This window comes from Rhinoraja longicauda, chromosome 17, assembly GCF_053455715.1.
Source record: "Rhinoraja longicauda isolate Sanriku21f chromosome 17, sRhiLon1.1, whole genome shotgun sequence".
Lineage (NCBI taxonomy): Eukaryota > Metazoa > Chordata > Chondrichthyes > Rajiformes > Arhynchobatidae > Rhinoraja > Rhinoraja longicauda.
The window spans coordinates 29,602,189-29,628,490 of NC_135969.1; the positions used below are offsets into that span (position 1 = coordinate 29,602,189).

The 26,302-nt window shown below is 39.1% G+C and overlaps 1 protein-coding gene across 7 annotated transcripts in view; it reads right to left on the reverse strand.

Annotated features, from left to right (window-relative positions):
- Positions 1 to 7,006: 7,006 nt before the first annotated feature.
- The window catches only part of bsnb (bassoon (presynaptic cytomatrix protein) b), a 299,861-nt gene continuing 280,565 nt past the window's right edge, over positions 7,007 to 26,302 (reverse strand). For all 7 annotated transcript variants that reach the window (XM_078414467.1, XM_078414461.1, XM_078414463.1 and 4 more), the window contains one exon: positions 7,007 to 12,530. The gene's annotated coding sequence lies outside the window, so the exon portion shown is untranslated. The remainder of the gene's footprint in view (positions 12,531 to 26,302) is intronic.

Consider the following 26,302-nt stretch of genomic DNA (forward strand, 5'->3'; position numbering starts at 1 on the left):
TTGAAAGACTGGCCACAGAAAGCAAAGAGAGAGTAGGGACAAAATTGTACCAAAATGAAAGATTTATATTTATTACATTTGTAAAATCTCAGTAACCGAACCTTGTAGGCAAACTGACCTCTACCGCGCTGATGCCAGGCGCCAGCTCTCCGACATCTCCTTTTACCTAAGGGCCCACTTAGGCGATTTTTTTGACGACTGCCGGCGACTGTCAAAGTCGTAGCAGATCGCTGAAATTTTCTTTTCCCCTTCGACAATGACCACGACAATGCTGAGTTAGGTCGAGATTACACCGTCTTCTGAAACATCACAAAAATTCCCATGTTGTCAATGCTTAAGTGGATTTTTGTGAAAAGTGTGTGGGCATTCTTTGAAAATGTACGGGAGATGCATATCTGGCTTCTGGGTTGCATATCTGGGTTTGGAGCCCACTTTAAATGTAATGGCTGATGGTCATAACATCGCGAAAATTCCCACGCTGTCAATGCTTCTCCGGCGTCCTAATTTTCGCTGAAATCACTGACAAGTCGGTAAGTACTTGAGAGTTTTGAAATAAAACATCTTGCCCTGGTTACTTGAAAACTAAGCTTCACTGTAACAAGGAATAAACTGAATTTACTTCCAGTTTACTAATAGCTGTATTAAAAAAAAAAAATTAAAAGTGGTTCAGTGGATTTTTGTGAAAAGTGTGTGGGCATTCTTTGAAAATGTAAGGGAGATGCATATCTGGTTTCTGGGTTGCATATCTGGGTTTGGAGCCCACTTTAAATGTAATGGCTGAGACCAAAAACATTGCGGAAATTCCCACGCTTACCTGACCGTCAAACTGTCGCCTCCAATCTACCTGTGAAATGCCCTGATGGTAAATAAATTGGTTAAACACAAGCATTTTATGGTATTTTGAAATGACTTTACTTATTTTAATATTATGTGCTTCTAAATGTATCTAAGAGAACCTATCAAACCTGGGGACAGCATGCGACAGCGCCCACAATAAGCAACGATACCTGGCGACAAGCCAGCTGTCGCCGAGAGATTTTAAACCGGATAATTTCTCAGCGACGCGCCGAGATCCACTATGATTTTTGGAAGACTCCTCACGATCATGCCCGTGACATCCCGGCGAACTGTCGGCGACAGCCTAGTCACCGGCAGTTGCCTTAAAATCGCCTAAGTGGGACAGCCTCTTTACCCTTGGACCATGACGCCACCGATGAGCACCAGGTCATCATCTCGCAGAGTTCTTCCCCTTACTTGTAATAGTTAAATATCAATACTGAAATGAACTGGCCTTATCTTTGTGATGAGTTAAGTTTGGCTCCAACGTATAAATATGGCAACTTCACATCCTTCAATGCCCATTACTGGCTCAAATCAGTAAAGTGGATTTTGGTGTATTGGTCAAGGATTAGAGGTTGCAAGTCTGAAGCAGTGGGGAAGAGTATGAAGAATGACAGGGGGAATAAATTTGGTTGGAATCTGGAATGTGGACTGTGATAAATATGTTTTTACAAATATAAACTTTATTCCGAATAAAATATACAAAACAAAAACTGTGCAAAAAAACTCTTCATATATTCTCTATACATTCAATAGTGTCAAACAGTAGTTTTCACACAATTTAAACTTTAGAGATACTGCGTGGAAACAGGCCTTTTGGCTTGCCGATCAGCAATCACCCCGTACACGAGCACGGTCCTACAGATGAGGGACAATTTAACCAAAGCCAGTTAACTTACAAACTTTTGTGTCTTTGGAATTTGGGAGGAAAGGGAGCATCCTGAGGAAACCCATGCGGTCACAGGGAGAACGTACAAATTCCGTACAGACAGCATCCTTGGTCAGGATTGAACCTGGGTCCCTGGTGCTGTTAGGCAGCAACACTACCACTGTACCAACCTACATATCTATAAACAAAATACCCTTGCCACTCGTGGCTCCCCGGGATGATACCCTTGTTTGAAGGGTGGCTCCACTGCACTTGTCCCCTAATATGTTCAAGGAAAAATTTGTAAGGCTGCAGAGAAAGGGCTGGTGAGGATTAACTAGAGGTGCCGGGGTAGAGAGCCAGCAAGGAAGTGATGGGCCGAGTGTCCTTCTCTCATGCTGTTGCCATCGTGGGATTCTACTGAAAGGTAAAATGTTGAGCGGTAAAAGAGCCATAGTTGAATCATGGGTTTGGCTTGACGATCACTAAGGATCGGCCATGCAAATAAACCTGCGATGCTGCAGATCGTGTAGTCACTTCACTGCTCCTGATACCTGGGTTTGATTCTTCCCTGTCTGGGGGGGGGGGGGGGGGGGGGGGTATTGGGGGAGGGTGGGGAGTTTACACGATTTCCCTGAGACTTCATGGATTTCTTCTGTGCTCTTGATTCATACCACATCCCTGTGTCAGGGGTTATGGGGAAAATGCAGGAGAATGGGGTTAGGAGGGAGAGATAGATCTGCCATGATTGAATGGTAGAGCATACTTGATAGGGCGAATGGCCTAATTCGGCTCCTGTCACTTATGACCTTATGACCCTGAGACATGCTGGCTCACGATGGATTGTAGAAGAATCCGTGGGAGTTAATGGGCATGTGAGAGAGTATAATTACCGGTAAGAACATGAAGAATGCGATTGGGATCTCTCACAGGGCTAACATAGATGAGATGGGCCGAATGGTTGCCTCCTGTGCTGCAAGGAAATGTTTTTTTTTAAAAAGAAACTAGAAGTGGAACAACGTGTTGCTGTTTCTTCAAGGCAGATAAGAACAGACAGCATCATTTGAATTTCCAGATTGTGGAAATACCAACTCTTTCACCCAAACCTGCAGTGGACACTTGCTCAATTAAATAGTTGGGTCATCAGCCTTGTTATTTTGGCAGCATATTGTTACTTAATATTTTATTTGCATTCAGTGTGCCCTGCCCTCTCAATTTAGTACTGTAAATATTAATAAGAACATAACTGCTATTGGTGCCCACCTGTGACTTATTCCGAATGAGCAATAACACATTCACACCCCCTCAGTTTGTTTCTCTACTGATGCATTTTTATATTTGTTTGTTATCGTGCCAATGAGTCACTGAATTAGGGATGTAGACAAGTACTGAGCCAAGAATAGTATTCTATTTTCAGAGGAATATATGAGGCTGTTCTGGGACTAAAGGGCTATTAATTTAATGGTCTGGTTAAATGTGTATCAGGGACCATTCATTCAGGCCTGTTCTATCTCAATACATCTCAAAATGCATCACTGCTGGCAATGTACATTTTAGGTGAAGCTGCTGATGTAGATGAAAGTTAACGTGTACTCAGGAACTCTTCAATTTGTTAAAAGTGCAGATTGTTTTTGGCGCGTTTGCTTTGTTTTTGCTGAGGAATGTATGTCAACAGTTAGACCTCAAATGCTGCCAAGGGACCCCTTGTCTCTGTCTGGGTTTCAAAGATAAGTTTGATGTCTCATTTGAAAGTTAGGATCTCCAAAATTATTGGACCCATCGTTCCACTGAAAAGATCATTCAAGGCTAGTAATTAGAAATCAGAGTGTCTGGTAACTGATCTTCCTATTAAACGTGCCACAACGCTGTTTTTTTCACATGCTTCTGCCCTAAAATGCTTATATCTTGTAAATGTTCTGCTTGTGGGAAATAGGACTAGGTATTTGCAAAAAGCCATTCTCAACATAGTTACCATTTTCAGGCATCATTTGCATTCAATGGCACCATCAATGTGCAAACTTTAATGTGATAACTTTATTGGTAGAAATTGGAGCAATGATATGCAATTTATTTTTAACTCCCAGTAAAGTAACTATTAAAGCGCACAGTGGATTGACAAGAAGATGTGAATGAAAGGGTCCCAACTGGGTTGTGTTGCTGTCTGCCATTCCCCACCTGAATTTCCAGTGCTATTGCTATTTGTTACATCGTGGTTGGGAATGTTGGTGTTGCACCTGGATGTGGTACCAGCTGTTTCTGAGTAATGAGCCTCCCAGTTCCATGGGGCCATTCACATGCTGATTGTAAAGACAGTTGCAGAGTTGAGGTGGGATGAGGGGAGGATGATTTAATTACACTCAACACTTCACCCAGCCCACACCATTTTGTGGCAGCCTTTCATGATGTCCTGTGTGTGGCAGCTTCCATGAGGAGAATTCTTTAAGACTGTGATCTGGTGATTTGTTCTTTTAAAGATTTTTTTTCCCAATTGCATGATCTACTTTAGACCCCTCCAACTGGATGTCAGGGCTTAGTGAAGGTGCCATCCAAATGTTTGACATTTGTGGAATGGAACTGAGATCCATGATTATCATGGGGAAGTACCAAACCTCTGCATGATGATCAGTTCTAAGTCCAAACAGCTTCCATGTGATAGTTGGAATGTTCATAAGTGATAAGAGCAGAATTAGGCCATTTGGCCCATCAATCCGCCATTCAATCATCACTGATCTATCTCTCCCTCCTAACCCCATTCTCCTGCCTTCTCCCAATAACCTCTGACACCCTTACTAATCAGGTTAACCATGTACTTAGCAGTACATGGATTCAGGAGTGACATAGAGGTTCTTTCAAAACTGGAGTACCACCATCTAATAATATTTTATCTCCTAAAGTTTCAAAGATTTATCCTCGGTTACTTTGGCAGTGGCTGTTATGTATCTTTAATGAATGTTTAGCATTGATTTTGTTCTGATACCATATTGTGTACGTTATGATTTATGACCAAGTCATTTCTACAAACGTTCCAAAAGAAATATTTAACAATGGGGATTATGTATAAATTGTTATGCAGATTATTTGTTAGGAGAATCCTGGATGTGATTCTTGTATACATAATGACATACCTCTTCATTGTTATTCCTTCTCTTGAATGTGTAACTAGTTTACTAAAAATCAGTGAGGAATAGTTGGCAAGCAGCAGTTGCTATATTTGAGATGTATATTTCATATTACATGTGTTGAATTTTAAGGATGTCTTTGTGTTTCGCATCAGAGCTCAGGCTAGGAACTTGAATAAAACCTGCTTGGTTTGTAAAATTATTCAAACCGTTATGTAACAAACTGTCCCAAGGCATTTCTTGGATGATGCATCAAAGAAAATTAAATTCTATTATGTTTAGTGACCAAAACATAATCAACAGAGATAGATTTAAAGGGGGCCTCCGGAAGGAACCCTAGTGATTTTGGGGAGACAGCACAAGGCACTCCACCAGAACTTCAAGAGAGTTAGATTTAGCTCTAAGGGCTAAAGGAATCAAAGGATATGGGGAAAAAGCAGGAACGGGGTACTGATTTTAGATGATTAGCTATGATCATATTGAATGGCGGTGTTGCCTCGAGGGGCCGAATGGCCTAATCCTGCACCTATTTTTCTATGTTTCTAACTGGAGTGGTAAAGATCAGGCATCCGTACAGTACTGTGTCTTCTGGTCACAGTCTCACCAAATCCAATGCCTATGCAATCAAATTGCCAAACAACAATAGTTTTTCCAGAAATAAACTGATGGCCTGTTGGTGAATGTCTGTGTGATTATACAGTGAAATTGTGGAGTGTTTGACCACAGGACATCCATTTCTTACACCTACCAATACAAGGTGCACAGATCACTGTAAATGCACTCTGGTGCCTTCTCCAGGTAATTGGAAGGGCTATTTCATGCCAATCCTTTCACATAGTGGGCTTGCTTTGGACAATCGAATTGTGAATCGGGCCTGGATAAAAGAGCAGATGAGGAGCTGCAGGTGCTGGGGATGTTTTGGCTTGGTGTTTGTTAAGATATGTTGAGAATGCTGACCTGCATTGGGTCCACTCATGAGCCATCATCAATAAATATAGATTGAATTTGCAATTGGTTTGTCCACCCACCAAAAGTTTTTAATTACCGGCTGTCACTGCAAAGAAACTGTAATTGGAAGGGCAAGGCGATTAGGGGGATTTGTAGTGGGGATGGGGTTGTTCTAGAGGTGTAAGTTGTTATGGGGGTAGGTAAGAGTGAAGCTATTGAAATATCATACAATGCTTTGAATTGGTCAACGTCTTTTTATATACAGGCATCTCACGATTTATGCAGGGGTTACATTCTTGAAAAGCAGCGCATAATTCAAAAATGTGTAAATTAAACATACCCACGACTACACTCCAGGTGTAAATTTGCCCTTTGCTCATCTGCAATTCTTCTCCACTTAGGTACTAGTTTGCCTTTGAATTTCCCTTAAAGAGGTGTATGACCAGGCATCGTTCCCACATTAAACTCCCTTTGTCAGGTTTTCACCAACTCACTCACTTTCTGACCTGTTGCAGAATTTAAATGTGTTCGCCACATGAGCTCCCACCTATTTTTCTGTTAAATCTGGATGGATACCTTACACTCTTTCTCCCTCCAGGTTATTGACAATAAATCTTAAATAATTGAGGGCCAAGAACTGACACATCGTTTTGTCCTTCCATCCTGCCTGTTTATTTCCCACTGTATTCTATGAGATAATCAATCTTCAATACAAGCTTACGCACTTCCCCTCCAATGCTAGGAGTCTAATATCATACACCACCTTTTCAAGTGACATAGTCATACAACTTGTAAACAGGTACATCGGCCTAACTTGCCCACACCAGTCAACGTGTTCCAGCTGCACGTCCCACCTGCCTGCATTTGGCCCATATCCCTCCAAACCTGTCCTACTCATGTATCTATCTAACTGTTTCTTAAATGTTGGGATGAACCCTGCATCAACTACCTCCTCTGGTAGTTCGTTCCATACACCCACCATCCTTTGTGTAAAAAAAAAGGTTACCCCTCAGAATCCTATTAAATCCTTTCCCCTTCACCTTAAATCTATGTCCTCTGGTCCACGATTCACCTACTCTGGGCTTATACAATATCAGATTCCTTCTGAAAATCCAAATACAATGCATCTACTGGTTCTCTTCTATCAACTCAATGTTTTGGGAATCTATTTTTTGTCAGACTTTGTTATGATAAGTTCACCTCCTCCATGACATTTTTTAAATCAAGGTCTTTATTGGTTTTCCATGGAAATGATTTGGTCAGACACATTTTACACAACCACATTATACAATATCATATATTCAATACTACAACCACGGTATACAGTGCAGCATACATACATTTACAATGTTCAAACAAGGAATTATTCATTGCACTTATAACAGTGAGTTTTGCACTCCTCTTTCCAAATACATGGAAGTTAGGTTTACATTAGGAAATCACTTCATTTTCATACACAACATGTAAAAACTCTACACGATAACAACTGAATACAATATCTCAACAGTCTATACGAATCAGCCGCAACACGGTATTTTTGCTTTTTATTTTTTTTTTAAAAACAAGCATGAATTGGCAGGATTGCTGGCATGTGTGATACACACCCAGTGGCTGTTTAAATAATCTGAATGAGATTTACACGCTATACAATTATTTACAAGAGAGAAACAGATATCATTTTCAGCAGTCAATCAACTGCATTAAAATGTTTAATCTTGAATAAAGTGGAGGCTGCACCAACTGAAAATTCATTTTATTGGGAGAAAAGGGCTAAAACAGGGATTGGACAGGCAACAAAAAAGGAGGAAACTGGGGAAACTAAATGATCCTACTTGGGGAGCAATGAGCTATAGTCCATATTTCCCACCTCTCAGGGTATACTTGGAGCCTCCATGGGTACAGGCACTGAAGCTGAGAGAGAGAGAGAAAACTTACCTGTTATCAGATGAAGGAGGAAGATTAGAATGTAAAGCATCAGGTAAAAACAGAGTGGAGAGTTAGGGGTATTCAGTTCTTCAGGAATTTTCATCAAATACTGATTTGAAATTTGAGTGAACCAGATGGAGCATTCAAGTAAGCACCTGATACCAAAATTAGAATTTTCAATATTTTACAGCACAAACAGGAACTTTTAATTATTTTTCTTTTGCATCTATTGACATTGACCCCTCGCTAGTGTATAGTTCCCCGAGCAGGTGCTATTCCTTCACACTCCAGCCAGTCTTTATTCATAGACTGAGACTAGGTTATCAGACTGTTGGATTAAGAGCGCGGGAGGGAAAGGTGTGATCAAAGCTCTTAAAATTTTCATACACATTAATTTTACAGTGCATGATTAGATGTGAGAACTTAGCAAAATTATTGTCTGCTCGGCTCATGATGCCTGGGCCCATTGTGGTTTCTTTATTAACACCCTGAGATCAGTCTCGAGTTTTAATTGCTTCCCACCTTAACCCAATCGGTTATCTGGGGCTGTCTCTTAAATATAATTATTGGGCTCAATAGGTTCTAAATATCATTCATTTCCCCCTCCTCTAACAATTCACTTTCACTGAGAATTCAGTGCGATGCCTCCCCTTGGAAATGTGGGTTACTAATGAATGAGGACAACAGATGAGCTGTGAGATGAGATAGTAACTTGACTGATAAACTAGTGATTGCAAAACGATTGAGGTTTTTATAAAGCTGAGTGATAATATGATGTCAGTGACAATTTTGTTTGATTTTGATACTGTGGCCAGTGTACTTGTGCTGTACGTATAAAGGACATGCGTTCCACCTGCAGTCCTCAATTTCATATTAAATGTGTACACTTTTCACGTTAAGTGAATATTTGCTTGGTGATGAACCTGAGTCATGTTTGAAATCCAAATGAATGTTCAAAGACTGCACAAATGTAATTAAGAATCTACGTAATTAATATAATTATTTGTAAACATCTCCTGACATGTACCGCAGTCAGTTTACATATTGAATCACTGTACGTGCATGTGTCTGAACAAAATATATATTAATTCTGCTTTAGATATTGATTGTGCGTATTCTTGCATTGCAATTCAACTTGGCAGGTGTACAATGTTCCACAAGTCTGAGTCTAGGGACTATGCTGATTAGTAATGTGCAGTACATGGAATATGCAGGGTAAGTTCCAATACTGTCACACTAATTTTGACTACTTAATGGCTATTTTGGTATTCGCATAGCTCAGTTATGTTCTTAAATTGTAGCAGTCCAGTAATTCAGCATTAGAGCACCAACATATCTATTTGTACAGGCTGTGGGTGTAATAAGCAAGGCCAGCATTTAATGCCCTTCACTAATTACTTGATAGTGAGTGTAACCTAATTACTTAATAGTGAGTGCAGGCCCAAGATGAAAGAACACATGGGTTAAAAACCTGAGGAACAGCCTGTTTCATGGAGATGATACAGTTTGGCCTCAAATATTTGTCTATTATGTCCATCTCTACCAAATGTTTGCACAGCCTTCACTGTGTTATCACCCTTACTTGAGATGCCAATCATGAGAGCTTTAAATTAATTGAAATATTAATTTCCCGTCCAATACTAATGCTAATTTTTCCACTTTTACAAATGATGATTTTTCCAATGTTGAAGTTTCATTTTCTGTACTAACAACTTCTGAAGTATGAAGCAATCTCAGAAGTTTAGTTTGGATGTTTTCTTTTGAATGAAGTAGCATGAAAACATCAGGCCACGAGTATCTTGAGAAAGATTGAATGAAATTCACTCTTCTGCATCTGTGAGGTGATTGTGGATATTTATGATGGGGTGTAGGAGAATGCTAACTCTCATGGGTGGTGGCAGTGGTTTACAGACATCATCTCTTTTCTTCATTCACAACTACCACACTGAGAGGAGGTAATCTTTGATTGCACAGCCCCGGAAATCATCTACAATCTAAATGCTATCGCATTTAATAAATCTTTTATAGCTTTCAAAATATACACTTTCATATAGAATCACTACTAATTTTATGTACATTTTTAATGCTGGATATTCAGAAATTAGATTTGATTACTTTTACAGAACCAAGGCATTTTACTTTATTTTAAATCTGCCAAATAAAGTGATGGGAGTAGCAGTTTGATAAAGAATTTTACTGCATCTCAAAGCAACGATGCCACCTGATTACAATTTGTCCTCTGATTCATACCGAATATATGTTTGATGAGAGTAATAATGTAGGCTGACATTATTCTTTTTTTTTCGAGAGATGATTATTGATGCAATTACATACATTTGTGCATACTAACAGGTTCATGACACAGAATATGGATGATAATAGATACTGTATATCAAAGGTGTACATGGGGAAGGAACAGTCGGCAGCAAGACCAACCAGCCTAGAAAGAATGGCACCTACAAGAATCTCTGCAAAAAATGGGTAATAATGGCTCTGCTGTTGACGAGGGGCTTGTGAAGGATTCAAATGGGTCAACCTGAATAAACATGCCCACTTGATCAAAATTGTTTTCTGGGTTTCAGCCAGCGAAATGGTAGAAATATTAGGCTGATAGTCTAAGGCAAAGCAAAATGTGTAGTAGCTGGTGGCAGATAAATCTGAACCTCAGAGGATCAATGAAGACTATGTTTTAAAATCGGAACTCCAGCAGTTGAATTGATTGTATTGATATTGGGTGTGTGGGAAGAATTTATAATCTCACTTTTTTCAAGATGGATTACCATAGTAACAAGGGTAATATTACGAAGAAGGAAAGAAAGTAGGCATATTGCAAGGGGTTAAGGAACAAATAAACTCCTTTTGGATTCAACATTTTTAACACAAAACAGTTTGACCTTCCAAAGCTCAATGGTAAGAAAATAATCAATATTCTCCAACCTACTGTCCTGAGGTCATATTAAACCCTACTGCAGCTTTCTCTGGTCAAGATTTCTATGTTTAGTTTTTTTTGAAGACATATGAAAAGATGTTTAAGTATTTGTGAATTGGGAATTGCCATTCCAGAACACTGAGCTAGATGAGCTGAGAGGGTAGGATTCCCCCTGGCTTTGGATATCTTGAACAGAACTATCGTGCTCTAGGACTGGGAATTCCCATGGGTGACCAGGTAGGTCTCTCCGAGTATAGAATTTCCTTAGTTGTGGCTTGCCAATAGCAAGTGCATACAATATATTTAATATGGGCAACACTAACAACTGCAATACTAAATGGAAGGCAAGCACTGAATCAGCAAGTCATGCTCTGCAGACAGACATGCACACTACTAACTCACTGCTTTAAAGTGGCTATGCCTTTGGCAACTGATCCTGTCAATTGTTCAGCAACACCCCACTTTTGACAGGTTATGCCAATCAATGAGTTACAGTTACAAACATTGCTTCTCAATATCAATATCATTTTAATTTACGCCATATGTAACATTAAATTCAGTATTAAATATTAACACAGTTTTCTTATCATTGCATAGAAAATCTGAATTGGTAATTGTTTTCCTTCATCTTATTCTGATGAATGGAAGCCCAAATGAATTGCACATTACCATAAATGCAGGGCAGAGGCATGCTTTCTCCTCCACATTTGTGCTCTTGTCAGCCTACCACTGACCTATTGCTTCTAATAGTACCATCCCTCCTTTTCTACCCAATACAAATCCAGTACTGTGTAGCGATGAGGAAAAAAAAATGTAGGTTGTGTCCAAAAGAGAGAAACAAAAGTCTTCTGAGGTATACAAAATTGGAATGATTAAGGAGATTTCAAAATAGCATACATTAAAAATATAGGCAAGCATGTTAATGGAAAAACATTGTGTGGAATACATCCATAGCAAAGTAATGAAATAGCTTGTGATAACTGCATGGCATGTCTGTCCACAATGTCAATCCAGATGTCGCCAGTGACGTGATTACTTTTTAACACTTTTGGTTTGTGTGACCAGTGTTTGTGTTTCACAATCATTGAACAGTGCTAGGTCCTGGGTAAGGGGCTGAGTACTGGCATTCTTTTCCAGAATGCCTCTGGGTCCACAAGTTCTGCACGTGTCGCTGCACCTGCCCATCTCAAAGAATTAGCTGGAAAATGAACAAAAGATAGTAGAATGTTTGGGGGAAATGGAGCTTTTGCTCCCAGCCCTAAAAAAGGTAGTAAGTTCACCTCAAGGAATTCTAGTCTATGAATACAGTAAAACCTATGAAGATCAAAAGCTCGAGAGAGAGAGAGAGAGAGAGACAGAGAGAGAGAGAGAGAGAGAGAGAGAGAGAGAGAGAGAGAGAGAGAGAGACTCTGTGCATGCTCCTGCCTGTCCCTTCAGGGTCCAAGAAAAGAGGGCACTGAGCAAGCCCAGGCAGAAGGAATCCCAATTTCTGCAAACATCGTTTGGAGGTTAAATAATTCCAAATATTCATCATTAGGCAGAAGGCATCTCCAAACCATCACTGGAAGTTGTCAAGTGATAGCCAATAGCTTGATTCTCAAGGCCTGAATGCTTCACTTTTAAAATTCCACCAAACAAGCAGATTGAACTTGGTCAAATGTTGGCTTCCAAATTTTCTTTCTGTGCCCACGTGTAAAGTTATCCTAAGAACCAAAGACATCAGATTCCCTAAAAATCTTCTTCAGCCAACCTGCAAAATACTTAAGGCACAGCCAACCTTTGTTTAAAGTCTCAGCAAGTTATGACGTTTCTTCTCAGATGCGGTTTCCTCTTCACATTGCATAGACAGACACTGACGAGCTTTGTCTTACTATTTCCACTATGGGACAACCAGACAATCCTAAAGAGAGCAAAAAAGATATTTTAATAAGAAAACTTTTTAAATACAGCATTCATCAATTAAATAATACAAATGCATACAAATATTAATGCAGTTAAAATATGCAGCTTCAGTCATAAAATGAGTCCAATAACCTTGTATAAATAGGTTATTGCGATACAAAGATTGCTTTCTCGCACTCTCTCATGCACCAGGTTAGAGATGATTGAGGTATTGAGATGGTTCTTGCAAATATTCACAAAATCATATAGAAGGTGAGTGATCACTGCATATGTCCTTGTTAATTAAACAACATGGAAAGTAAGGCCAAGGAAAAATTGTGTAAACTGAAAAGAGCAAACATAATACAAGTCACAGAAAAATCAATATAAATTAAGCGGGAAGTTTGTTGACAGACAGTTTGGAACAAGAAAAATCTTAACATACATAAATCCTAAGAGCAAGCAAGCTACGAACCAGATAATTAACTGTAAGCTGAACAATCAAAACATAAAATAGATACAGCATAGATAAAATAAATAGATAAAGTGGGGGGAAAAAACGTATGGGAAAAATGTGAAATTACTCTGAGAATGTCAGTTAAAACATGCCATTGCTTTGCTGCAAAAACAGAGAAACCAATATTTACATGCAGTATCAATATAAAACTTGTGCATTCTGAGAACCCAACTTTTACTTGTTTACCAATTTGATTACAACTACTTGGTTTTGCTGGTTAAGTCTCATAGTCATTCAGAACATTACATAATTTTATTGCAACAACGGGAAAACACCAAGGAGGATTAAATTGTATCTTGCACAAAAAAGCAAAATTCTCACAGAAAAATTATTTTTATTACACTAATTAAGCTAGATCTAGATTGTCCAGCTACACTAGCTGATTCAGCTGAACAGGACTTCTTGAAAATAACCAGGTCATCACAGGAAGCCACAAGACCATGGCCTTTGTGTTAATGAGTTTGGAGATAATGGATTTTGACAGTAAGGGCTAACTCCAGAGTAGCCTCCAAGATTGTCTACATGGTCAATAGGGGCTTCAGCAATGGCAAGGACCTGACATTCGGCACAATAATAATGTGTAGGAAGGAACTGCAGATGCTGGTTAAACCGAAGATGGTCACAAAATGCTGAAGTAACTCAGCAGGACAGGCAGCATCTCTGGAGATTAAGAATAGGTTATGTTTTGGGTCGAGACCCTTCTTCAGACCGATCTGAGGGTCTGCACAAGGGTCTCGACCCAAAATGTCATCCATTCCTTCTCTCCAGAGATGCAGCCTGTCCCGCTGAGTTACTCTAACATTTTGTGTCTATCTTTGGCACAAAGAGATAATTTGTAATATCAAAATCCTGGAGATGGGGCTGTGCAATGAAACATACCTGTCGTCTCAGTTAAATGCAGATCATAGTATAATTAATTAACAGGGCTTGTGATTATTTTCCTCTGGAGCAATGTGTTAGTTGAAGATGATAGACATTCTTTTAGTCCAATCCAAGGCCATTGATTTGACAATGAGGCTGTCAAACCATGACCAGAGGCAAGGGTCTTCCAGGCAATGAGAAGACCATGCAGGGAAGGTGATATCAGAAGCAAATGATTAGGTGTCTTATCATCTTGGGTTGATCAAGGCAAACATCGATGCCATGGTGGAAATGCTGCACATTGCAAGATGTGTGTTTAAAAAATATATGTATCTTATCCCATTGGTGAAAGAGTGTGTGGACGAGCAGGTAATTTAATACTTCCTTGCTTAGCCCATACACAGGGATGTGCAAATTATTATTTTGTTTAAACAATACCATTTTTGTTTAAACAATCCAGTTCTGATGCATGGTGGTTAAGTTACTGGATCATTGAATTGGAATTATGATTTCAAATCTCAGGTAGCTGGGAAATTAAAATAAATCTGTAATAAAAACCTGACATCAGTAATGAACAGATTTATTGATATAAAGACATCCCTGGTTCACAAATGAGCTTTGGGGAAGGAAAGAGAACGCCCCTTGGCAAATCAGGGGTGACAGGGTTAAAAAAAAGACAGAACTAGTGATTCTTTGGCTATGATGGATATTGAAAAAAGTTGTTCCAGTTTTCTTATCAATTACCTTAAACACAGTGTCATCTGGTTAATGATAATGGCCTGATAATGAAAACACTTGTTTCTTATTTACTCTGGCAACTGCTTCATGATTTGAACATCTAAGATCTCCCTCAACCTATTCTGCTCCATGGAGAACAATGCTTGCTTCATTTTGCTGATTGGTGTCCATGCAAAATGTATTTCAGTTTCATTGCATGCTGGAGAAACAATCAACATCAAAATTTAAACAAATAAGAAACTACTGCACGCAAGATAACTTGGTGTCTATCATATTTCAACCAGGTCTAAGAATAAGCTGCTATTTTATGATTTGGCAATCTTTAATGGCTATCAAAGGACCATTGATAAATTAGGGAATCTATATTATAGGCAAGTAAACTTTTCTTTGACTTGTGAAGACTGCAGTTAGCAAATGCTTTTGGGATACAAGTTTCCATATTCACCAGCTGTGATAATATTAAGTATAGTTCACAGCTGCTATAAATTAAGCATTTTCATTATAATGAAATGAATGTTGTACTCATCAGCATGAAAGCTGGACTGATTTATTCTGAATCTTCTTGCAATAGTGCATTTTTATTTATGTTTTGTCTGAATTACCTTCATTCACTTAATTTAAGAAAAAGCTATTCAAAGCCAGTCAGCAGGCAAATCCAATTAAGGCAGAGGTTCACGTTATCAATATAATGGCTCCTCAGAGTCACATATATCAAAATGGTTGTGGCTTCTTGAAAGAATCTTTCCACTCCATGAGTTTGGAGAAAAAAAAAGTTCTTTAAAATGTATATTGCTTTTCTCATAATTGCTTCACTTGCAAATAACGGGTTTGTACACTTACCCAATTTATGTCCGCAACCGGTTTCACTAATTTTAATGGATAGCATGACAACCCCTTTTCAAGATGTTAGTGTTTCTTTAAAGAAAATCACGTGTTGTATTTTAAACAGAAATCGTCAAAATGTTAGGTTATAACAGGGGTGGCCAAACTTGCTTAATGTAAGAGCCACATACAGATGTTTGAGAGCCGCAAGACATGAACAAAATTTACACATATGTTTTTATTGTTACATACACATTTTGTTACAAAATTTTTATATGAATATTAAGAAATGCATGTATGCAATAATATTTATTCATGTATGCAGTTTTTTAAACTGTTAATTTGTATTAGTTTCAGTAATCACAAAGTACACATATATACCAAATGTTTTCAAAATCTTGACTGATGATTGTTTTAACTATATTGAGCGTATTTAATACGGTAATGAACTACGGGAACTTCTAAGTAAACTTACGTTTTATTCCAATGGGGTCTCAATTCATACCCAGTAAATAATTATAAAGCTTGAATTTTTTTCTTATTTACTATAAATAATGCTATAAGAATGTGGTTAAGGCCTGGATGAATGCAACATTGTGTTTTTTACAAATGAGTTACTTGTGCAAAACATTTTTTTCTAGGGTACAACATGCAGTTTGCAGAATCAGTTTTTTGTGCCTGACTTCACTGGAGTAAAAAAGAGACACTAAGCGCTGGAGTAACTCAGCTGGTCAGGCAGCATCTCTGGATGCAGAATCATTACATTCCAAAGAGGAAGAAACATTCTAAGGGTAGTAAGAGGCAATTGTGGTTGACAAGGGAAGTTAGGGATGGAATAAAACAAAAATAAAAGGTGTATAACATAGCAAAGAGTAGCGGGAAGCCACACGATTGGGAAACGTTCAAAGGACAACAGAAGGTAACAAAAAGGGCAATACGGGGTGAAAAGATGAAGTAAGCTAGCCAAGAATATAAAGAAGGATAGTAAAAGCTTCTTTAGGTATGTTAAGGGAAAAAGATTAAGACAAATGTGGGTTCCTTGAAGGCAGAAACAGGTGAAATTATTATGGGGAACAAGGGGAAATGGCAGAAGAGTTGAACAGGTGCTTTGGTTCTGTCTTCACTAAGGAAAACAGAACCAATCTCCCAGATGTACTAGAGGACAGAGGATCTAGGGCCTGATGGTCTGCATCCCAGGGTACTCAAGTAGGTGGCTCTAGAAATCGTGGACGCATTGGTGATCATTTTCCAATGTTCTATAGATTCAGGATCTATAGAACCAATTCCTGTGGATTGGAGGGTAGCTAATGTTATCCCACTTTTCAAGAAATGAGCGAGAGGGAAAACAGGGAATTATAGACCAGTTAGCCTGACATCGGTGGTGGGGAAGATGCTAGAGTCAATTATTAAAGAAGTAATAATGGTGCATTTGGATAGCAGTAAAGGGATTGGTCCAAGTCAGCATGGATTTATGAAGGGGAAATCTTGCTTGACTGATCTTCTGGAATATTTTGTGGATGTGACAAGTAAAATGGATGAAGGAGAGCCAATGGATGGAGTGTCTCTGGACTTTCAGAAAGCCTTTGATAAGGTCCCACACAGGAGATTAGTGGGCAAAATTAGAGCGCATGGTATTGGGGGTAGGGTATTGACATGGATAGAGAATTGGTTGTCAGACAGGAAACAAAGCGTAGAAATAAACGGGTCCCTCTGAATTTATTCATTTGTAATCTTTCACTATTTAGGAAATAATCTGCCTTTCGATTTGTCTGGTCTTTGTCTTTCACCCCACCAATCTCCGCATCCAACACATCATCCTCCGACACTTCCGTCACCTCCATCACCAGGCACTTCTTCCCATCTGCACCCCTTTCCGCCTTCCGCAGATTGCTCCCTACGCAACTGGGTTGGTTCACTCATCCCTTCCCACCCAAACCACTCCCTCCCTAGGTACTTTTCCCTGCAACTGCGGATGTAATACCTATCCATAGACCTTCTCCCTCTCCTCCATCCAGGGACCCTTGCATTCCTTCCAGGTGAGACAGAGGTTCACATGTCTACATCGGCAAGACCAAGCGTAGATTTGGTGACTGTTTCGTCGAACGCTTGTGTTCGGTCTGCCAAGGCCTACTGGATCTCCTGGTTGCTAACCATTTTAACTCCTCTTCCCATTCCCATACTAACCTTCCTTTCCTGGACCTCCTCTATTGCCAGTGTGAGGTCATGTGCAAACTGGAGGACCAGAACCTCATATTCTGCGTAGGTAGCTTACAACCCAATGGCAGGAACATTGAATTCCCCAATTTTAGGAAACTTAAATCCCCCCACCCCCACCCCTCCTTCCTCCTCTCCATTCCTTTCTCCATGACCTATCTTTTAGAAACAAATCTTAATTAGGTTTGCTTTTATTTGGTTTTTCTAAATGATTAATTCTTTTCTCTTTGATTATTGATTCTAACATCTTGTCAACAATAGATGTTAAACAAAGTGGACTGCAGTTTACCAGCTGCCTTTCCTCCCTTTTTGAACAAGGGGGTCACATTGGCATACAAATCTTATTTTTCCATAACTCTTGTGGCAAGTAAGCATTGACTGCTTTATTAGTGGAGATATAGCCAATGGACATGAGAACCAAAATCATCTGGGATTACCTACTTTGGAAATGGTCAATGAGGAAGCATCTGAAGAATGCCATGGCTAGGTCATTGCCTTAAGGAACTATCCTAAGGCTGCTGGTGATCTTCTAACAATCACATAGGAATGGTGTCAGCCCAGAAATATTTCCTCTCCGAATTCCACAAACTTCAATTTAAATGTGCTACTTGAATAGTCAATCAAAGGTTGTTTGGAACTTGAGGGGTGCTTCCATCTCACCTCAAGAATTAAGCCCACTTGTTAAGATTTGGATGAAGGCTGCAGTGGGTTATGGTTTTCATTAATAGTAACAGATTTATCTGGCAAAATCCAAAACTAGCTTTGGAGAGCAAGTTATTGGCAATGCCCTCTTTGATAACACTGCCAATGACATCTTCCACTATTTTGCTGATGTGAGTGGTCGGATGAGGTAATGACTGGGCAAGTTGTACTGTGTGCATTGTTCAGTCTTTTTACAACAGAAACCCATTTTCATATCATTTTATGCTATAATGGCTGGCAAATTTTGTGCAAGGGAATGAATCATTTCTATTAATTCAGAATCTAGCCTTGCAGAGTGAGATTTCCTTCCTCCTCCATTTCATTTCAGTTCTGTTAGTGACATGAGCATTGTGCTTGTTTCTCTCAGTCTCCAACAGCTGAGATTTTTGTAATGTGCTAGTGGGTGGGATCAATGTCATAAGGAGCTCAACTGAGTCATTATCAAGTCTACACCTTCACCCACTCAGCACCTACTCTGATAAACTGTTTTCACGCTGATGATGTGAAGGAAAGCAACAGTGATGCTTGCAGAGAAGCTCTATACTGAGTTTCATAAATCTTGTAACCAGTGTTATTTCCAGTTCTCACACAAAGAGAGAAATATCACTGATTTTCACCTGATGGAATACCAACAGCTAACAAAAGCACCAAGGAACCTTTGCCAATTATTTGGACCATTTATTTCTGGTTTCTATTACTATGTTAATAGAAGTCATCCTTCCCCTGAGTCAAAGGCTGATAACTGGAATATGTTAAATTGATCTGAAACAACAAAGATACAATCTTTAATGTGAAAACTGGGTACATTTTTCGATTGATGAAACTAAAATCAAAAAATTCTGGCTAGCCATCTTTTGTAAGGCCATTGATAATTTGAAGGCAGATAAATAGCCAGCTTCTTCTTCTCGAGTCCACATCACAAGATTAGAATTTGTTCAGCCAGAGCTGCACACACTTCTCGGCATCTGCATACAATGAATAGCCAGCTAATGAGAATAAAACGTATATTTTTTCTGTCATAATTAAAGTTTTCCTCACCAATCAGAAACTGGATTAGAGAAAATATGTACCTTTGGTTGCTTGCACTGAACATATATAGACAAGCAGCTGAGTATAAAAACATTAGGGAAACAGATAGGCTGAAGGTACAGAGTCTTTTTCCCATGGTAGGGGGAATCAGGAACTAGAGGGCATAGGTTTAAAGCAAGACGAAAGATTTGATAGCAATCTGAGGGGCAACCTTTTCACACAAAGTGTGGTAGTTAGAAGGAAATGAGGTGCCAGAGGAAGAAGTTGAGGCAGGTACTGTAACAATATTTAAATGACGTTTGGACAAGTTCATGGATAGGAAAGGTTTAGAGGGATATAAGAGCCACGTGAACAAATGGGACTTGCTTAGAGGGGCATTTTGGTCGGCATAGCTGAGATGGGCTGAAGGGCCTGTTTCCATTGTAGTATGATTCAGTGTACTATTTCACTTCCAAACTTTAGTGTCTTTGCCATCATATTACACTTGAATTGGGAAAACAGCTGTGGTGAGATTCCAACAGAAAACCAGGTCACACAGCATCTGTGGAAAAACTCAATGCTTCAGGTCCGGGATCCTTTTTGTTTGACAAATGTTGCCTGACCCTGCTGAATGTTTCCAGCATTTTCTGCTTTTATTTCAACTTTTCAGATTTTCATCGAGGGTAAATTCTACCTCGGTTTCTCTATCTCATGAAGTTGTCTCCTTCATTATTTTCAATTACCCCTGAGTGTTTAACATGTCTGAATTGCCTTCAAATCCTTTTTGTTTCCATCTGTAAAACACGTTGCACTGAGCAAAGCTTTGGTCACCGCACCTTGTTTCATAAGTCATAAGTGTTGGAAGTAAAATTAGGCCATTCGGCCCATAAAGTCTACTCCATTCAATCGTGGCTGATCTATCTGTTTCCGTTCCTGGAAGAAACCTTGTTTCTTCTTGTTTGACATCAATGTTATAACTAACTGTGAAGTGCCTTTGGACACTTTTCTACATTTTAGTTATAGTTCAAAGACAACTGATTTTTGGTGTAGTAAGATGCGCTCCTGTAATATCACCGATGGTTAATGATCCATAAAATTACCATGACAATGTTTTGTTCAGCATAATCATTGTTGTTGTTGCATATGCTAAATTATTTGAAGTCAAGATTATACGAAACAAAAAGGATCCAGATGTTTGCAATTGAAGCATTTAATTTTATAATTATAAATAAAACTACATTCTAATTTGTTTTTCTCAAAGAATATTTTTATGAACATCCCTTGCTAATGAGTAGATAATCATGGGACTTCCAAATGCTTTGGTGTATACTATAATTCTGCAGTCTGCGATTACCAACAGGAAGGTGGTTTCATTGAATTAGAATGAACAGGTAGGGGCTATATTTATTTTTAAAAAGTAGATCCACAATGATAATCATTTCTGGATTACAACAGATCCTTGTGCAACATTAATAAGGTCAGAAAATTTGAAGGCATGGCTCAAATAATAGGGCATGCTAAGGTTTCACGAGGGAATATTTTATCTATTGTATGGTAATGCAGTAATCAATCATCTTGTCATTAAAAGGCCTTCAGTGAATAATGAGTATAAGATGACAGAATTTTATATGACAACTGAAAATAATACGGATCTATTCCAGAATTAGGGTCTTAAATCTAAACAAAACAAGCTCTGAAGACATAAGGTAGTACTTTAGGAAACTTCATTAGAAGTTATGACAATTGACAAGCAATAGCTAATTTTTGAAGCTTAATACAGTTTCCCATAAATATGCACTCCTATAAAACTCAAACTCAACTGAAAAAGTGGTTAACAAGATAAATTAAAGGTTGTTATTAGATCAAAGCAAAAGGCTTATGTTGCTGCCAAAAAGCGCAGTAAGCCTGAGGATTGGAAACATGTGTTTCAAAGAGTAAATAAAATGAGAATAATTTAGCGAGAAACAAAAAGATTGCATAAAAACTTCAATTGATATGTAAAAATGGAACCAATTGGCTATTACAAATTAACCTTCTCAATTCCAATGACTGGGTGCAGAAGCAAGACCTGGATGCCATAGTCATGATCGTCTTCAATAAAAGAGACAAATCCATTTGTAACTCTTGAGGGATCTCCCAAGTACCTGTCCACAAGTAAAGCCATTGCCATGGTGCTCCTAGGGTCCTTCCAGACCTGCCTCTCTATCCAGAGTATGGATTCTGCCCATTTGGAGGAAAACTGTACATGGAACATGGTCTTCACCATGTGTCAACTCCAACAGAAATGGATGTAGAGAGGCAGCAGTAACCACTGTACATGTCCCTTTCTGATCTCTCAAAAGCACTTTAGTCTGTCATTTGAGGAAGTGTGAAACATCCTTCTCAAATGTGGTTGCTTACAGAAATTCATCATAATGGCACGCAATCTCAAATCTTAACTAATGGGTCCATAACAACCCAATCTCAGTGAAGATCAATACAAGCAAAACTGCATCATCCCCATAACACTTTTTCGTTAGTCCTTCACCATAACCTCCAGTGTGCCCGCACAGCCATTGATGTTGAAGTTAAAAAAAAATTGAAGATCATGTTTGTGTGACTGTAGCAATCCTACCTTTCTGTCTACTTTGGAGTTGTGAACTACAACAGTCCCTTGAGGACAGATATCACCAGTGCACTCTCTGCATAATCTTCCAAAGCATTTGAATAACAAGCAAACCACAAGTCAACTGTACCAGACATCCAAAGCAGATTCCATCACATTCCAGACATGATTCCATCACATCATGAGATTATCAGGTGGACTGGGGAAAAGCTTCAAGGATGTTCGCAATGCCCTTTTTTTATTATGCATTCAATGGATATGCTTTTCTAAGGCTGAGCCAGCATTTAATTACTCATCCTTATTTTCCAGGATTTTAATTCTGTAATAGTGAAAGAACAGTGATATATTTTTAAGTCAGAGTACTATGTGGTTGGAGAGCAAATGTCCAAGTGTTGTTTTCATGCTTTTGCTGCCCTTGTCCTGCTAGCTGGTAGGGGTCATGGTTTGAAGGTGTTATCTAAGGAGTCTCAGTGAGTTGTTGCAGTGCATCTTTTTAGATGGTACAAGCTGCTGCTTAGGTGGTGGAGCATCCTCACCATTCCTGAGAATCTCGGGTCCATGCCCACTCATTGAGAAGCAGCAGCATTTGGGGAGGCATTGGGAATCTTAAGCCAATTCACTGGATCCATGCAGAGTTTCATCATAAATGGTGAAGGGAATGCACCACCTCTTGAACTACTTACTCACCTGCCCAGTCACGCACCTCCTGTCCCACTAGTGGCGGAGTATGTGGGTCCCAAATTCGCTCCATCAGCCACCTGAAGCATTGTATAACCAAGTTACCCTCTATCCTGAGGACTGCATTATTTAGACATCAATAGGGTTTTGGGGATTGGGGATTAGTGCATGAGAGCAGCGTTGAGTTAAAAGATAAAACCATGGTCTCTTACCTCAGAGGTGCAGGGGAAGCCTATGTAAGGAGTAGAGTTGCCTTCTCCTAGGTGCATTAATGTTCTACAACACTGTGTTCAATATTACAGGACTAGAAGAAATGCATATCATGCATTATCTGTCTAGATAGTGCCCCTTTAAAAACCAAGTTGACGTTTACAATTTATACTGCACAATTTACCAGACCAGGGTTCGAATCCATGCCCATTTGGAGTGGTGGGATCGTACCGTTATATTGCTGCACCTGATTGTAATTTACCTGAGACACTGCTCAAAGATCAGATTGGTGATTAGGAGAAACATTTGCAAGACTACAGAGTTCAGAGAAAGGCTTGGAAGGGGAAAGGAAGAGGTGGAATTCGCGAGTTGCTTCGGTAGTGAGCTGATGTGCACACAATGAACTAAACTACCTTTTGTGCTGTAATCATTCTATGATTTGTAAATGGTTACAGTCTAAAGAATAGTCTAGGCGGTTGGAGGTTCATGGGACAAGTGCAAACTTTGTATTTGAGCTGCAACTCAGAAAAGTACCAGATTTCAAGATACCGTATTTCTGTTTTCCTCATAGTTCTGGCTAGAGACTATACTTTTTTTGGTGATGCAGAAGTATATAAATTATCCAATATGAACCGAATCCGTATGATCTTGGTTCAAGAAGATACATAGCCTTCAAAGTCATCCAGTGCTGTCGTTTAACTGTTTGGAGCTATACCAATTTATTCTCTGGTAACTTTCCTATCAACCTTTGGCTTTCTTCTTGTGTGAAACCCACTGAATACTATTTCTTTCCTGAGAACTGGAATTAATCACAAAGAACTTTGTGAAAACCGTGTCCATCCATTTCTTTTCTTTCAGTCGTATTCGTTCTGAAATTGTGCCGCAATTGCGCACATTTTGTACAAATGCAGCTGATAGCGTAACCACCTTCCAAGTATCTCATTTGAATTTCTTATTTTTTGCTGCAGTTGGATAAGACTTTTTTTTATGAGCAAAGGTTCAATAAACCCATTATTTTTAAAAACATTTTTGACCTGATTTTGCACATTCCTCAATTTGCCACATTCCAAAAATAAGCCTTTTGAACGCATTTATGTAGTTGCCTTCCTTCTAATATATTCCGAAGGTTTAGGCAGATTATATTAGCTGGGGTTTTCTACTGTAATCCTCCTTACTGAACAATAATTGAAACTGGAATAATCACTGCAGTTTCTGATGTTAAGTCTGAACCTTTCTCATGAATTTCACTGGCTATGGAGTTTGCTGTTTGCTGGAACAACATATAATGAAAATATGTACAATATAAAATCACTCAAACTCATGATAGAATTATTCTTGTAGGACGTTCAAATAAAGAGAAATAATTCCGAGGAAAGGCTTTGAGACTTTTGAAGAATCCATTAGTTGGTGAGATACACGTGCATTGATGACAGCATTAAAACAGCAATCAATTCTATGCTTTAGTACTGTGAACATCTGTATGCTAACCTATTGTAGTGATAGATGACACTGACCAAACATAGTCACAGTCTTACAGCGTGGAAACAGGGCCTTCGCCCAACTTTCCCACACAGTCCTACCCACCTGCATTTGGCCTCTAAACCCATCCAAACAGTATACTTGTTTAAAAAAATCCTGTTGCTCATTCATGTTATTTGGTGCACCAGTGTTACCTAATGCAAGAATCTTTAATAAGGTGTGCTAGAAGGCTCCAGATTAGTGCAATATTTAAACTATTTTATTTAACTCTGACCGATGTACTTCTCGACACTGATGCTTTTCGTATCTCTAATACTGACCTCCCCCAATAAAACAATGCAGAGGGCATGATTTACTGAGAATTGTGGTTTTTAAAGCAGCACTGTTTTAAATATGATCACCTGAGGTGTTTTATTTCAACACATTAAATAACATAACTAGGTGTTTTTATGCTTGTTTTTAGCATGCAAATTTGCAACCATCTTGCAATCCTGCAGCAAAAGGCAGTTAAATTCCAGGCAGACTGATGGCAAGCTGCAGCGATCTCGTCAGTACTGGTCTAGTGAGCCATAATGAACATTCGATGGCAGTGGTGGAAGGTGAAGGGTCAGTGGTTGTATATGATCTGCACACTCATCTCTCATCTCCTCATATTGTGCCCTAAAGTTACGTGGTCAGCTCAGGAAGTGGGACATGGTGACCTCAGCATACTGAAGTGGAAGAGCGGCTACTGGTGGTGATGGACGGCAGGTTTGTAGTGGTTGCAGGTCATGGTGTTGGTGGGAGCAGCGACTGGAGGTCCTACAGCATCTGGGTGAGAGAGCAAATCAGGTGCAGTCAGCAATGAAAGAAGCCGACAGCTTTGCACTGGGCCAGACGGACCCCTAACTCATTGATCCAGTGCAGCCAGGGCACTTGGCCTTAAAATTAGAAAATAAGAAATTAGATATCTCCTTTGGCCAAGATCAGACTTTAAATTGAAATATGGCATGAGAATGTGACGACTCTTGCATACTTTTCTAGAAGAGGATCTACTTACAATCATTTCATTCTTTTACTTGTGTACGATTTTTCTCATCTATAATATGATTTGATTGGATTGCACGCAGAACAAGCTTTTCACTATCTCAGTACGTGTGACAATAATATATAATATTTTTAAAAAACTATGGCTTTTATGTTTGGGCAGTAAAGAACCAATTGATTCATCTCTGATATCATTGAATTTGAATTGTCAGAAAGAAGAAAGTTAAGGTTTTTAATTATATATTTAGATTGAGAGAAAATATTATGGCGGCATAAGAGTCACTAAATAGTAAAGAAAATGTAAGCTCATTATACATTTTGGATTAATTTATGACTGCAAGGCAAAGACATGGAAATATAAACTGGCACAAGACACATCATAGGACTGATATCAACTTTGTATTTCAGAAGGCTAATCAATACAGCAAATTATTTACTGGATACAAGAGTGGAGGGAAATACCCTGAATAATTTAATCCATTGCCTACTGCTGTGATGGGAGGAGAGCTCTCATCTGAATGTTTTCCCTCTGTGCTGGTTTTCAATGCTAACCCCATATTCCTAAATTTTCATGGTGGAGTTGTATAACATGGAAACAGGCTATTCAGCCCAACTTATCCATGCTCACCAGTGGACACCCTTCTGTATTAAGCCCATTGCCCAGCATTTAGCCCATAACCATCTAGGCCTATACTATAGAAGTGCCCATCTGGACACTTGCTAAATGCTGTCATCAACCCATAATCAACTACTCTCTCAGACAGTGCATTCCAGGTACTTCCCACACTGTGAGAAGAAGCCCCCCCCTCATATCATTCTGAATCACTTCCCCCATTGCCCTAAGTCTATGTCTTTTAGTTTTATCTATCTCTGATAGAGAGCAAAGGTTCCTGCAGTCTGGTCTCTATACTTTTCAATTTTTATATACAAC